This window comes from Cebidichthys violaceus, unplaced genomic scaffold, assembly GCF_023349555.1.
Source record: "Cebidichthys violaceus isolate CVI_PGR_0920_01 unplaced genomic scaffold, fCebVio1.0.p SCAF_14, whole genome shotgun sequence".
Classification (NCBI taxonomy): domain Eukaryota; kingdom Metazoa; phylum Chordata; class Actinopteri; order Perciformes; family Stichaeidae; genus Cebidichthys; species Cebidichthys violaceus.
In genome coordinates this window covers 6,296,031-6,311,590 of record NW_027176307.1, presented here as the reverse complement: position 1 = coordinate 6,311,590, position 15,560 = coordinate 6,296,031, and the positions used below count along the sequence as shown (strand labels likewise).

General features: G+C 41.8%; 1 pseudogene; it reads left to right on the top strand.

Moving 5' to 3' along the window:
* The first annotated feature begins 3,452 nt into the window (after window positions 1–3,452).
* On the top strand, window positions 3,453–5,025 carry LOC137871401 (uncharacterized; annotated as a pseudogene).
* Window positions 5,026–15,560: the final 10,535 nt, after the last annotated feature.

Below are 15,560 nucleotides of genomic sequence, written 5' to 3'. Positions count from 1 at the left end.
CATGTTTAAGTTTAGATATATAATCTTACATGTTTGTGGTCAAAGCAAAATATAAGAAGAAGAAAAGTGTAGAAGAAGAGCAATGACAGAACAAGCATGAATCCGACCCGTGGGTTCGCCCCCTTCAGTGAGGCAGATGTACTGTTTGCCCCTCTGTGCTTTTTCACTATGGTTTAATGTCAGATCAGCAACACTAAATATGCTCTACACACACGTGAAATACATTACCTATTCTATGTAAAGAAAGGACATATAATAAAAGTGTCAACAAATATTACAGTGGTGACAAACAATGAGAAGGCAAAAGGCACGCGCTCAACCCAGTTAGTGAGGGATTCACTGTATGAGGTGAGGAACAGCTCGTCACTGCCTCACCTCACGTGTCTCCTCTCTGTTTGAACAGGACATGCGCTAATTCAGCAATTTTGATTATATAAATGCTTGAAATGATTGGAATCATACAGAAATGCCTCACCTGCCTCCACTGACCGCACGTCCCTGGTGGAGTATTTGCAAAGTGTAACTTCCAGCGGCAGGCGGTCCACATAGGAAAAAAATGTCAAACTCGCTATGCATTGTCCGACGGTCGCAGACATTCCCGGCTGCGTTGGCCAGAGTCCCGCCGGCACCCCCGACATGTGCTAAAAGTGGTACAGCGGAAGATAGACTTAGGCTATGTATGAAATAAATTGACATCTATGAAATACATTGACAAAGACGAAAACTAAAGGCCTTTTCTCTATAATTCAATTTTATTTTAGTTAGTTTTGTAAAGACACAATACAGTTTCAGTTAGTTATCGTTTTTTTTTTATTTCAGTTAACGAAAAAAAAATTTCACACCTAGTTTTTGTTTTTTCGTTAACGATAATAACCTTGGTCTGAAGTCACGGTTTGTGACGGTTTTGTCTAACGGCTTTGACAAGAACGGACACAAAACGGAGGACTTTCCTTTTCTTATTAATGCTTATTTTGTTCTGCACAACTATTGTGAAGTCCACACATAAACTATAAAGGAACAAAATGAATTGCTCTCCAGTAGGACAGACACTTCAGCCACCAGCAGCTACAAGTGAGAACAGACAACAATGAAACCGAGAAGAAACGAGTGAGAGACGTATGTTGACCACATTTATGGACCCGTAATCTAGTTAATCAGTATGTGTAAGTGTTCATTTTAAAGTAAATTTGATGTGTGTGAAAGAGAGCAGCAAGACCCGCAGCGTTGTAACTAAGCTTTCCACGAAATGTGTCTGAGTTTATAGAGGAAGATTTTAGAGAAAGATCTTAAGTATCAAACACGGCCTTTCATTATTAAAGACTACTTTATTACTCAGTTGTATTTTTTTTAACTAAGCAACCAATACTTCCTGTTTACACCGGCACCCAAATGCATGCCCAGTGTACATGAATAGTCACGTGATATTTGTTTTCAGGCGTATTAGTGTGGATGTAGCATCAATTTTACTTGATTGCGTGCACTCAATCTAGAAATATAAAGTGGGCTCAAACAAGTGTCTGTCTTGTATCATAATGTTAATTAAAAGAACTGGAAAACATCACCTTCACTATGCCTGGTTGATGGTATGGCTAGTTGCAGCCGCCAGACACTCTCCTCCTTCTGGTATCACGCCATGAGAGCGTGTAGTGGCCACAGCCCCACAATGAAAGTTACCTGGCTGCCGAGTTCCCTTTCCTGGTCTGAGAAAAGATGGGGCTGAGGGTGGAGCCTGGTTTTACGCATAGGCCTGAGCCAAGGACCATACCAAGAGCTCTGACAGCATGGGAGGATCTGGGCAGTTTTGTGTTACCTTGTAGTTCTTTCTGTGTTGTCCTCCCCTGTATGCATTTGTTGGTTTGGTCAGCCAGTATATAGTTCTTCCTCAGTTTCATTCTAGGTTGTTTTTTTTGTTAATAGAGTTAACGTCTTGTTTTGTTAACCTTATTCTTTAATAGAGTTATGTTTTTTTGACTTATTTTATAGGGGCCCTATAACTCTGTTAGATACTGAATTGTAAGTCGCTTTGGATAAAAGCTAAATGACCGTAATGTAATGTAATGTTAAATAATTTCTTTGTAGCTGATTGTTATTGAATACCTTTTGGGAAAATAAACCCACTTTTGAAGTTAAAGTTAAAGTTTCCTTGTGCCTTGACTGCTTGGTCCATGACAGAGCGTGATAGCAAGTTGGCAGTGTTGTTATCTCGCCCGGGAATGTGCTGGATGGTGAAGTGATAGGGCTGCATCGCCAGGTACCAGTGGGTGATGTGGCTGTTAGCATCTTTTATTCCTTCCATCCACTTCAAGCCAGTTTCCAAGATGAACTCTCTTCCCAAGAGGTAATACTTGAGGGAGTCCAAGGGTCATTTCAATGCCAGGCATTCAATCTCCACTGTGGAATAACGAGTTTCCCTCGTGAACAACTGACTGCTAATGTAAGCCTCTGGGTGACGATCGTTGGCCTCTCCCTGGAAAAGCACAGCCCCTAAACCACGCTCTGAGGCATCTGTTTGCAACACAGTCTTTAGTAAAGTCAGAACTACACAAAACTCTGTGCATCCTTGAGGTCCATGAACGCACACTCTGCCTCCTCACTCCACTGCAACTGAGTAGGGCTTATGTGCCGAGTCATATCTGTGAGAGCAGACGCACGAGAGGATTAGTTAGGCACAAGTCGTTGATACCAACCTGACATTCCAAGGAATAACTTTAGCTGGGTGTTTGTCTGTGGACAGGATTGAATGGCTTAGTTTGTGGGTCTGGGGTTTGATAACCCTGTTGCCAATAATATAGCCAAGATATTCAGTCTCTGTCCTGGCAAACTGGCACTTTGAGGGGTTTACAGTCAGTCCAGCCTCCTGGAGATATGAACAACTGTGAACAACCATATGCGGATTCAGCGGTAACTGCCAGTAACCTTTGCAGAAATCAATCGTGGTTAGAAATTTTTATTCGCCCAACCGTTTTAATGAGTTCCTCAATGCGAGGTACTAGAAGGAATCAAACTCAGAGATTGCATTCAGATAACACAAATCTATGGAAAATCCTATGGTGCCATCTTTCTTTGGAACTTAGACAATGGGGTTACACCACTCACTTCTCGATACCTCAATGATGCCCAGGGACATAATCAGATCTATTTCCTTTTCTGGCACACCAGGAGGCTCAGGGAATACTCAGGGATTCTGTAGCATTCTTTGAAAGCACAATTTTGTGTTCAGTCACTTTTGTACAACTAGGAGTTTCTTTAAAAATGTCTGGGACTGGCACTGACCTGGGTTTGCTGATCAGCAGTGAGGTGGGTAAGATCAGGGAGTGTAGGGGCAGGTACAGGAAGGTACTGCTCATCATTGTCGTCCTTTTCTTCCACATGTCTAATCAACGACATCTCTTTCTGGCCAGAACTGGGAATCCATTCCTTTGGTAGGTTAATGTGCAAAGTTCTCTGTGGGCATGCTGAGCCAGTGCTGCCATTTACCCCAGTGTCTCCCCATTGTGGACAACAAAGGCAACCACACTCTGTCGCTCAGCTGTTTTGTGATTTTTTTCCCCATGAGTTTTAAGCAAAGTAAGTGGACCTCTTACCTCATGTCCATACAAGAGTTCAAAAAGAGAGAAACCAGTTGACAACCCAGAGTTGCAGTCCTAAACACTTCTCTGCGATTCCATTAGAGCAGTTACCCACTCAAAACCATAGAGACTGTGTCTGCCCTATGGCCACTTAAATTAATTAAATCAAAAGTAAACAGTTGAGGAGTTAAACAAAATAACCTTATCCAAGTTAACACCAACGCAACAGTGCAACAAAATAGGATAATTAAATGTGGACTCTTAAATATCAGATCTCTGTCATCTAAAGCTGTATTAGTAAATTATTTAATATCAGATAAGGATATTGATTTATTTTGTCTTACTGAAACCTGGCAGTGTAATGAAGAATATGTCAGCCTCAATGAATAATACTCACATTCCTCGAGGCACCAGCCGAGGAGGTGGAGTAGCAGCCATCTTTGACTCAAGCCTATCATTAAACCCAAAACCTAAACTAAATTCTAACTTATTTGAAAGCCTGCTTCTTAGGCTTTCACACCCAGCCTGGAAAACAATACAGCCAATTCTGTTTGTTATAGTGTACCGGGCCCCTATCGGAATTTTCAGAGTTTTTATCAAATCTAGTCCTTAAAACAGATAATAACAGTAATTATTGTAGGTGACTTTAATATTATATTCATGTGGATGTCAATAATGATAGCCTTAGTAGTGCGTTTATCTCATTATTAGATTTGATTGGCTTCTGTCGGAGTGTACATAAACCCACTCACTGTTTTAACCACACCCTCGACCTGGTTCTGGCTTACGGCAATAAAATAGATTTAATAGTCTTTCCACAGAACCCTCTTTTATCGGACCGTTATCTAATAACTGTTGAATTCCTACTAACGGAGTGTACGCCATTAGGCAAGAGTTTCTACTCTAGATGTCTATCTGATGGTGCTGTAGCTCAATTTAAGGAAGCGATTCCGTCTTAACTCAATACCATGCTTCAATATAACAGAGGACTCCTGTGATAACTTTAGTCTGTCCCAGGTTGATGATCTTGTCGATAGTGCTACAGGCTCACTGTGAATGACACTAGACTTGATTGCTCCTCTAAAAAAGAAGATGGTAAAACAAAAGAGGTTTGCTCCATGGTATAACCCTCAAACCCGCAAATTAAAGCAAACATCGCGAAAACTTGAAAGAACATGGAGTTACACCAATTTGGAAGAATCTCGGTTAGTCTGGCGACAGTCTTAAGATATATAAGAAGGCCCTCCGTAATGCCAGAGCAGCTTATTACTCATCATTAATAGAGAAAAATAACAACAACCCCAGGTTTCTCTTCAGCACTGTAGCCAGGCTGACAGAGAGTCACAACTCTGCTGAGCCGTGTACTCCTTTAGACCTCAGTAGTATTGGGGCGGCCGTGGCTCAATGGGTAGAGAGGGTTGTCCGGCAACAGCAAGGGCAGCGGTTCAATCCTTGACTAAGTTTATTTGAGGATTTTCAGTCAGGATTTAGAAAGCATCATAGCACAGAGACAGCTCTGGTAAAAATAACTAATGACCTTCTAATTGCATCAGACAAAGGACTTGTCTCTGTTCTTGTCTTGTTAGACCTCAGTGCTGCATTCAACACCATTGACCATTGCATCCTGTTACAGAGACTAGAACATTTGACTGGCATTAAAGGAAACGCACTAAACTGGTTTAAGTCCTATTTATCAGATCGATCTCAGTTTGTATATATGTAAGCGTTGAAACCTTGATGAAGACCAACATTGATACCTCAATGATGCCCAGGGACAGTATCAGATCTATTTCCTTTTTTGGCACACCAGGAGGCACTCTTCTGTAGCATTCTTTGGAAGCACAACTTTGTGTTCAGTCACTTTTGTACAACTAGGAGTTTCTTTAAAAACTTCTGGGACTAGCACTCATAGAGTTCCACAAGGTTCTGTGCGTGGACCAATCTTGTTCACCTTATATATGCTTCCTTTAGGCAATATTATCAGAAAACACTATAAACTTTCATTGTTATGCAGATGATACTCAATTATATCTATCAATCAAACCAGATGAAACCAACCAGCTCACTAAACTTCAAGCATTTCTTAAGAACATAAAAACGTGGATGACCTGCAACTTCCTGATGTTAAACTCAGACAAAACTTATAGACAAAATTTATTCTACTTGACCCTGAACACCTCTGAAATCAATTATCTAATGATATAGTTTCTCTAGATGGCATTGCGCTGGCATCCAGCAGCACTGTAAAGAATCTCAGTTACCTTTGATCAGGATTTGTCTTGTAACTCTCAGATATAACAAACTTCAAAGACTGCCTTTTATCACCTACGTAATATTTAAAAAATCAGGCACATCCCATCTCAAAGCGGTGTAGAAAAAGTAGTTCATGCATTTGTTACCTCTAGACTAGATTACTGCAATTCCTTAGGCTGCTCTAATAAGTCTCTTCAATCTCTCCAGCTGATTCAGAATGATGCAGCTCGTGTACTCACAAAAACTAAGAAAAGGGATCATATTACTCCTGTATTAGCTTCGCTGCACTGGCTCCCTGTAAAATCTAGAATAGAATTTCAAATCCTTCTCCTTACCAACAAAGCCCTAATTGGTCAAGCACCATCATATCTTAACAAGCTTATAGTACCATATTATCCTACTAGAGAGCTACACTCCCTAAAGTACAGTACAGGGCAGTAGCGGATGATGGCAATAGTGGATGACTTTGTGGAGTGGGCCGGTAGAAAATCACCTGCTTCTGAACGTGGTCAAGACCAGAGATATGGTGGTCAACTTCGAGAGGAAGACAACGGCTCAACAACCGCTGAGAGTTCTGGGAGAGGATGTGGACATGGTGAAGGAGTACAAGTTCCTGGGTTTCTCCATCGACAACAGACTGAACTGGATGACTAACATCACTGCTGTGTACAAGAAGGGGATGAGTCGACTGTTTTTCTTGAGGAAACTTCGATCCTTCAATGTGTGCAGCAAGATGTTGAAGATGTTCTACCAGTCTGTTGTGGCCAGTGCACTGTACTTTGCCGCAGCATTGGAGCCGGAGACACCAACAGACTTAACAAACTGGTTTAGAAGGCCGGCTCCATCATTGGCTGCAAACAAGACATTCTGGAAGAGGTGGTGGAGTGGAGGACAGTGAAGAAACTATTATTCATATTGGATAACCTGGACCACCCTGTCCACCACCTACTGCAGGGACAGCGGAGCACTTTCTTCAATAGACTGATCCAGCTCTGTTGTCACAAGGACAGATACAGGAGAACATTCCTGCCAACTGCAATAAGACTTTATAATAAATCACCTCTGGCCAAATCATCCTTCACATGACTATATTGTTGTTTGCTGTTGATCTTTGCACTACTGTTTAGTTTACCTAGTTCAGGGGTCAGCAACCTTTACTATCCAAAGAGCCATTTTTCCCTATTTTCCACAAAATAAATTTCGTCTGGAGCCCCAAAAGCTATTTGATATCACAGTTTATAAAGTTTTAAATATAGTTATATTATATATACAACAATTATAGTTAGTTGTATTTATGAAAATAGACAAAAAAGACAATTCTTGACATTCTATTGCTATTTTACCTGCTATAACAATATCAAACTCCTATGAAGAGGAGAGTTTTTTCGCTCATCTCCAGCATGATACTTTTCAGCAAATGCGGTGTGTTTGTTCTGGAAGTGTCTTTCTACATTACATTTTTTGCACATATCAAGCATACAGGTAAGCCGCATTGTTTGCAGTGAAAGCAAATTAATACGTCCACACAGAATTAAACTCTCTATTTTCCTCCGTTACTTTTCTTTTTTTTATCCATTGATAGTTTACCGAGGGGGGCGGGGGTCTGCAAATCATGATTAGCCACCTGCAGGGAAAAGCGCTTGACAGCGACGTAATAAGATGTGACATTTTAGTTGAAAAATATTAAAACATTTTATATTTTCAGTGACACAGTAGAGGTAGACACCCCCGTTCGCTACTTGACTGGTTCGTAGCAGTCACGACGTGTCCTTCCCTGATTCGTCACACCCCTATCACGTGACCCTTACCTGGAAATTCACAAACAGCCTTGGATATCTATCGACTACCAGATTAATTCAATATGAACAACTGATTACAGGTGTTGTTGACCATGTTGTCTTTACTAGCAGCTGTTGTTCAGTTAAAGTCTGCATGTCAGCGGAGGAAACGGCTCACGGTGCGATTAGTGAGGGGCGTGTCCAGCGGAGGTATCAGCCCTACGGAGCGGCCGTCTGAAGTCACGTTAGCAGCTTTAGGGAGGACGGACACAAAACGGAGGACTTTCCTTTTCTTATTAATGCTTATTTTGTTCTGTACAACTATGTACAACAAGTTAAACTATAAAGGAACAAAACATGGATTGCTCTCCAGTGCGACAGAGACTTCAGCCTCCAGCAGAGCTACGAGTGAGAACAGAAACAACAAGGCCGAGGGAACGAGTGAGAGACGAGTGACCACATTTATGGACCCATAATCTAGTAAACCTTTGTGTGTAAGTGTTAATATTAAAGTAAATATGAGGTGAGAGAGAGAGATAGAGTAAGATCCGCAGCACTGTAACTAAGTCTGAAAAATAAAACTTTTAAAACTTTATACAAACTGTGTCCGTTTGAGTTTATAGAGGAAGATTTTAGAGAAGATCTTAAGTATCAAACACAACCTTTTATTAGTAAAGACTACTTTATTACTCTGTCGTAGTTTTTCAAACTAAGCAACCAATCTACTTCCGGTTTACACCGGCACCATCACGCCCAGTCAGTGGTGGGCCATCAGGGCCAGCTAAGCCTTCTCTGCTGGCCTAAATAAAATCACAAAGTTATAGCTATTTTATAATTTAATAATTTTTCACAAATACACTACAAGTATTATATTATAATTTTTTTCCCATTAGCTTATTTTCTCATTGTCTTCCTCAGTTGATCTGCTTCCAGCCTGCAGCGCTGCTCCCAGTGCAGCTTGTTTAAGTAGAGCTCTTATCCAATCAGATTCAGCCTCTATTTCTCTATGTAAGGAGAGAGGCCCAAGGTCCTCTAGGTAGACTTTGCAGATTAAAGTATATGGGGACGATATTGGTGATTGTCATAGTTTTCAACCAATCAGATCTTTAGTTTGACATGTTGGGCGCATTCTTTGACGTGCCAGAGCTACCCAGGTAGCCTGCTAAGTATGTCAGCATTAATGTGCGCTGTGATTGGTCAGTGGGTCAGCGTGACTTTTGTCAAACAGCAAGCTAGCTAGCAGATCTTAGTGTTTAGTAAGAGTTCAAGTTGAAACATATGTAAGAAGTTATGACATTGACATGACATTTTTTAGCGTATTTAAACTGATTTCTGGAGGACATTTCCAGAAAAACTGGACATCGTATCAAAGGGTTGGTCAAGCTAGCAGCCCTGACTCAGCATGGAAAAGGATTTGTTCAAATGGTATTTCTGGCTGACAGCGGCGGAGAAGCGTTGCACATTTTATGGCTAAGAATGCGTTTCATTTGCAACTGAGCTCTTGGTGTTTGGAGCTACGCTACACTAACCAAGGCAGCTACACCACAGGACACGCACAAGCTACGTGCTTTTGAAAACTTTTGGAGAGACCTGAGTGGACTTTTTAAGTGAAGAGCAGCTGTGGTAAGTTAACTGATTTTGCGTCTTTACATCTGCAGTAGCGTTTCTACTGTGTTAATTTGTCTATCTTGTCGTTTTTATGAATAATATGAATGGCTCGTGCTCTAGCGCTGCAGTGTTGCTGGATTGATTTGTTGCTTAGTTGTCATATAAATATGTGACTGGTTCTTGTGGGTTTTTCTTGTCATTGTGTTAATTACATTGATTTGGACTATATGCATTGTCCGTTAATTACGAAGCATCCCATCATGCGCGGGGTTATTGTCCAAACAGTTGAATCTGTTTGGGCTGTTGTTTCCCCGTTAAGCTAGTTAGCTTAGCCCCCCTGAAGACATGTGCAGTGCCTCAGCTGTTTTTTGGTATTGTTCCGGGTTCAGAGGTCACAAAGCGTGTTGTCTGTTACGTGAGCGCAGTCCACCGAAAACAATATATTTCCCACAATTTAAGCTTCTGCATTTTCCAAATGCACTAGTATTATTCAAACGTATTGTTCGGTTCTTAAGCCTCGTACCGCATGATTTAATACGAATATGTGTATTATTACACCCCTAGAAACAAATAACCATAGCTGTGGCGTCATAATGTGCTTATTAAGACATGGCTCAAGTCTAGTAGGACAGCACAGAAGGCCCAGGTATAAAATGCACAGCCCGCCACTGCGCCCATTGTATGTGAATAGTCATGTAATATTCGTTACAAACTCTCCCCGCAGCGTTTCAGTATCTGTTCCCTCCTGATTCAAACAGGACTAAAGGTATATCCCTACTCTGTAGTGATAAACCAGGCTGTACCAACATGCTTAATGCTATTGAGCCCCGTGACACTACTCCTTCACCAGCCCATTTCTCCAGACCATAATTCCTGCTTTGTAAAAGAAAACAAAAGCCCAAACAGAGAATCAAATCAGACACGCCCCCTTGAGAGTCTCCCCAGCGAGGATTTGGCATCTCTGATTTTTTGCTGTATTGAAAACGTACCGAACCATGGCACCACTCGTATTGAACCGAACCGAGAATTTTGTAAACCGTTACACCCCTACTCATTACTAATTTTGCTTCTTCCCCAGAGTCTTTATGCTTTCTCGCTTCGCAGGTTTCCGTGGATCCTGGTTATACCTGGGCCATGGTCTTGCCTCCTGCTCTGGTTCTGTCATATGCATTGAATGTGTTGTAACTCTGTTGTTGTTCATTCTGAACACATGAGATCTATTGCACTTCTGTCCATCCTGATAGAGGGAGCCCTCCTCTGTTGCTCTCCCTAAGGTCTCTTCCTCTTTTCTCCCCGTTAACAGGGTTTTTTGGGGGAGTTTTTCCTCTTCCGATGTGAGGGTTCCAGGACAGAGGATGTCGTATGTGTACAGATTGTAAAGCCCTCTGAAGCAAATATGTAATTTGTGATTTTGAGCTATAATAAATTGAATTGATGCCCGTGGGACCTTTCTGTAAGCATAAAGCAAATAGGGTAACCATTGGTCGCAATCAGATCCTGTATCATTTATGAACTTTCTGAGAATTTGTTTTAGGGTTTGGTTGAACCTGTCGGTCAAACCATCAGTCTGAGGATGGTATGGGGTAGTCTTGATGCCTTTAATCCCCAGCAGTCCCTGCTAGGCATCCCTCAGTAACTTGGACATGAAGTTCGTCCCCTGATCGGTAATAATTTCATTGGGAAACCGCACCATTGCAAAGAATTGCACCAAACAAAAAACAATTGACTTTGCCTTTACGGTATTAAGGGGGAAGACTTCTGGATATCTGGTAGCATACTTGGTAATTACCAGCATGAAGCTATTTCCTGACTTGCTTCTTTCTACAGGGCCCACAATGTCCATACCCATCCGCCCAAATGGAGTTGCAATGACAGGCAATAGCTGAAGGGGAACTTAAGAAGGATATCTGGCTGAGGTTTGTTGCCATTGAGGACTGCTCTTAATGCTGTCAAAACTTTTGTTTCCCTAAGTGGCCTGCCCAGGATTTAGAGTTACCAAGCTTAAGTAAAATTTTTCTAGCAGATTTAGGTACCATTAGCTACTTTGCTGACCCCTGCTTGTGGTACAGTATCCCATTTTCTGTGAAATATCCATCTCCATTAATCAGTTCAAGTCCTTCCCCTTCCTCCAATGGCCTAGCCCACTGTAGATAAGCACTTAGACTAGCATCAAATTGTTGCATTGCCTGTATGTCAGTTTGTATTCGCTACCCCAAAGGCTGTGGTGGGTTTGGTTCAAAGGACTGATTAGTTAGTATTTTGGAACTTTTCCTGTTTTTTTCTGGCTACCTGTGTTCAAATCTCTTCCAGGCTTAGTTTCAATTTCAGCATTTTGACAGAAAGTTCACTGAGAGGTTGGATAGTGTTACGTCCTGTAGCCAGCGGTATCAGGACATAGACATAAAACCAGGTGTAATTGGTGTAAAAGGATATTTATTATTGGAATAAGGAAAACTTAACAACAGAGCGGATAAATGAGAAAAAACGGGCCAATGGGTGCTGTGGAAATCAAAAACTGAATATAACAAAAGGAGATCCTCAAAAGGAAGACTATTCTGGCCCTACAAGAAACACAAAAGGTTAAACAAAAAGTCCTCACTAACTTAAACACTGGGAAAACAGAAAATACAACACTCACAGCACCCCTGGATCTAATGTGACTATTTACAGCAAAGTGTGTTAAATGCCTTCGGTAGTGTCAGTGTTGACGCTTCACCTTGCCCGCTTCCTCACGCTATCACAAAGGTTCGCTCTCAAACAATTCTGGTCCGCCGCCCTGCTCCGCTGCACACATCCAGCTATTTGAGCTGGGGCGGGAACTGTAGGTGACCTTGCTGATTGGCCGTTCAGTGGGGCCACCAATCCGCTTCCTCCTCCGGGAACTGGGCGGGACGTCGGCATCCAATCCTTGGCATGGGATGCCACAGCCTGCTTTGCATTCCACACAATTAACACACATGAGGGTGCCAACGGCAGCCGTAACAGATAGGCTGTTCTGTTTGGTCTCTTTAGCGCTTGCCTGTGTGAGTGCGGCATTACAGACATTACTTGGATACAAGAGATCAAGAAGAACAGGCAGGTCGTGACCTAGTACCACCGGAAAGGGTATGATCAACAACACCAACATTCAGGAGGTCAGCCTTCAGCCTTGCACTTTAATATAGTGCTGTGGGATAAGATAAGATGTAAGATCTTTCATCTCCATGTACACAACAAATGGGCACAGTGTCAATCATACACATACTGTAGGGAGGAATAAACTGTTTATGAACAAGGGTCTGGTCACTGCCAGTGTCAATGAGGGCCTTTAACTCACAGTCATTCAATTCCACCATGGTCTCTCTCTGCGGTTATTGTAGCTCCCTTTTTGGCTTCCGGTCATGTCTGGACACATAACACATCTGGGTTAGTTTTACAGGATTTTTGTGACAAACAGGTTTTGTGTGTCTCTAATAAATAAGACTCTTGGAAGATTTAGAGAATGACTTCACCTCTGTCGGTTGCTTCTTTACAGGAGCCTTACCCCCAGTTGAGTCCACCCATTGTGTTGAATGAGAGTAACATAGCCCTTTGTTGTCCTTCGTTGACTACCAGGCAGCGAAACTCCATGGCTGCTTCTTCTGTCTGGCAGCAACAAACACATCAGCTAGGTCAGCTACATCTGTGGCCATTGTTGGGTTGTGCTCCCTAATCCAAACCTGTAGCTGGTTCCAGGACGATAGTTTCTCCAATTTCATTCACATTCTTTGCTTTTGGCTGACCCCACTTCCCATAAAGCTCTTTTAACCTGACATAGTTATTTTGGGTTATCATCTGGTTCAACCTCAAGGTTGCGAAACCTCTGTTTGTAGGTTTCTGGATTTATGTTGTATTTTTGAAGAATAGCCCTTCATCACATTCTAGCCCTTCATCATATTCTAGCGCATCATCAATATCGATATGGACATAAGCACTTCTAGCTTTGCCTTTGAATAATGGAATGAGTCTGAAAGCCCAATCTTCAGTTGGCCATCTGCATGCTAGCAGGTAAAGATCGGAAAAAAAATAGGGATTTTATTCACCCAAAGTATTTACAATAATTAAGATGGGTAACAAAATCAAGCAAAAGTGACAAATTAGGATAACTCTATAAACTTAACATAAGTGCTCTGAAGTCTTAGCACAACTTAACTAACCAGAACTTAGTTTAAAACAACATAGTGCGTGCTCTTCTGTCCATGAGACACTGTTCCCCATCTCCTAACTGCATAATTATATATATATATATCCCCTGATTGCAGGGGAGGGAATATATTCCTCCACTGTGGTGCAGATGTAGTGGCTCCTGAGAACCCCCCTCTGGCTGTAGTAGAATGACACAGTCCAATTGTCCAGGCTAATCTACTTAGCAGCAGCTCAGTCTTTTGCTAGAAGGATGGTCAGCTACTGGACAGTGACGGGAAAGTTTTTTTTAATCATATTAACCTTAACTCAATTTTACTTGCTTGCGTGCACTCAATCTGTAAATACAAAGTGGGCCAAAACAAGTGTCTTCATGTCTTTTATCATGATGTTAATTAAAAGAACTGGGAAACATAACCTTCACTATGCTTGGTTGATGGTATGGCTGCAGCCGCCACACCAAGTATTTTTTTTTAACTATATTTTGCCTGGTGGTTACTTTATCGTTATTACTATTTCTATCATTATTAATACAATTAAAAAATACTTCTGTAAATGTGCTAAAATTCCTTTTTAAATAAAAGTTTATTTCAAGTTTATACTGTACATTGTGTCATAGATTTCTTTACTTGAATGTCAGCTGGTGACAAGTGGAGGGTGTGCTGATGATGTTGCTGGCTCAGCTCAGTTACTCCTGTGTGACCTGTTAATGGCCTCGTGGGTATTTGATGAGTTGCAAGAATCTGAGGCTCAGGGTGTTCTTTACAGCCATTAAATCTTTGTCACCAAATCTCCCCTTGCTAAGCTGATTTATGGTTAGCTCCACGGGGCATGTTTCTCAGTACCCCCCTAGACATCCCATGAACTCTGATCTATGAGGGGGGGTGTTGTGGCTCAGAGCTAGAGCAGGTCGTCATCCAATCGGAAGATTGGCGATTTGATCCCCGGCTGCTGCAGTCCATGTCAATGTGTGCTTGGGCAAGACACCTAATCTCCTGAAACGATGAATGTGAAATAGTACAGTTATGGACAAATGAGCCCAAAAAAAAATGAACAGGATTTTCAATTTCTTGTTTTCAATTGTGAAATTGAGCTAAAGTGACAATGAACTGAATGATTCCAGATTCTGTTCTTGACCTAAATTAATTTAATTCAAAATTGTAACCACAGAGTCAGTCACGAATTCCATGGACCATCTTCATATGTGTAGAATTGTCACATGATTGTCATCTATTCAAGTCTTGACTTTTTCAAGATTGTGCTACTTTTAGCAACATCACAAAGAATAAAGTATACATTTGCAGCATGAAATTAAATTCAAATTTGCTGAAATATTGTCTTTGATTTGAGTACAAGATATGAGACATGCAACCTATTGGTCAGCAGTGTGTGGGTTCCTGATTCACAGCAGATGCTGCTGGAGGTGACTGACAAAGTCTTGCTTACATGTGTGGGGGTATGTTTGTATGTTTATCCTCTCTGTGTTTGCTTCCATGTAACTAAAATAGTGCCCTTTCCTGGGCCTCAGCTCTGACATTCTGCTGCTAATAGGAAAGGTGCGTGTGAGTGTCTATATGTATGTAGCCCTTGCCTGACCGTGGCCCTGTGTAAGTCTTAGCATACTCATTTATAGCCAAGCAGCCCATCAATCTTAATGGAGGAGAGAAGTGCAAAGAGCCGATGAAATGCCAGACATGATCACTATTCAGTGCGGGAGCACAGAGGGAGTGAAAGTGAAGAGGGAGGGAGTGGTGAAGAAGGATGGGGTGAGAAAGAGAGAGGTTGCAAGTTGTTTATCCCTGTAGGTGATAATAATGATCTGATCCGCTCTCTTCTGTCTGTGTTGCTTGATGAACACTATCAGCTGCAGTGCTGGATGGGTCACTAGCAGGCCTTAGATCACACTGTGTTCTATGTTTGTGATGTGGCCTTACTGAGACCTTGTGTGTGTGTGTGTGTGTGTGTGTGTGTGTGTGTGTGTGTGTGAGTGTGTGTGTGTGTGTGTGTGTGTGTGTGTGTGTGTGTGTGCGTGTGCCAGTGGGCGTAGGAGGTCTGCTGAGAGGAGGGGAATGGCGAGAGGATATTTTGCTATGTGCTGCCAGACTCTTATGAGACAGGACATTGCGTCTTTAAACAGCTCTCTCGGGCATAAGATGCAAGAGGGATTCAGTGAGTACATATTTACAGGTTG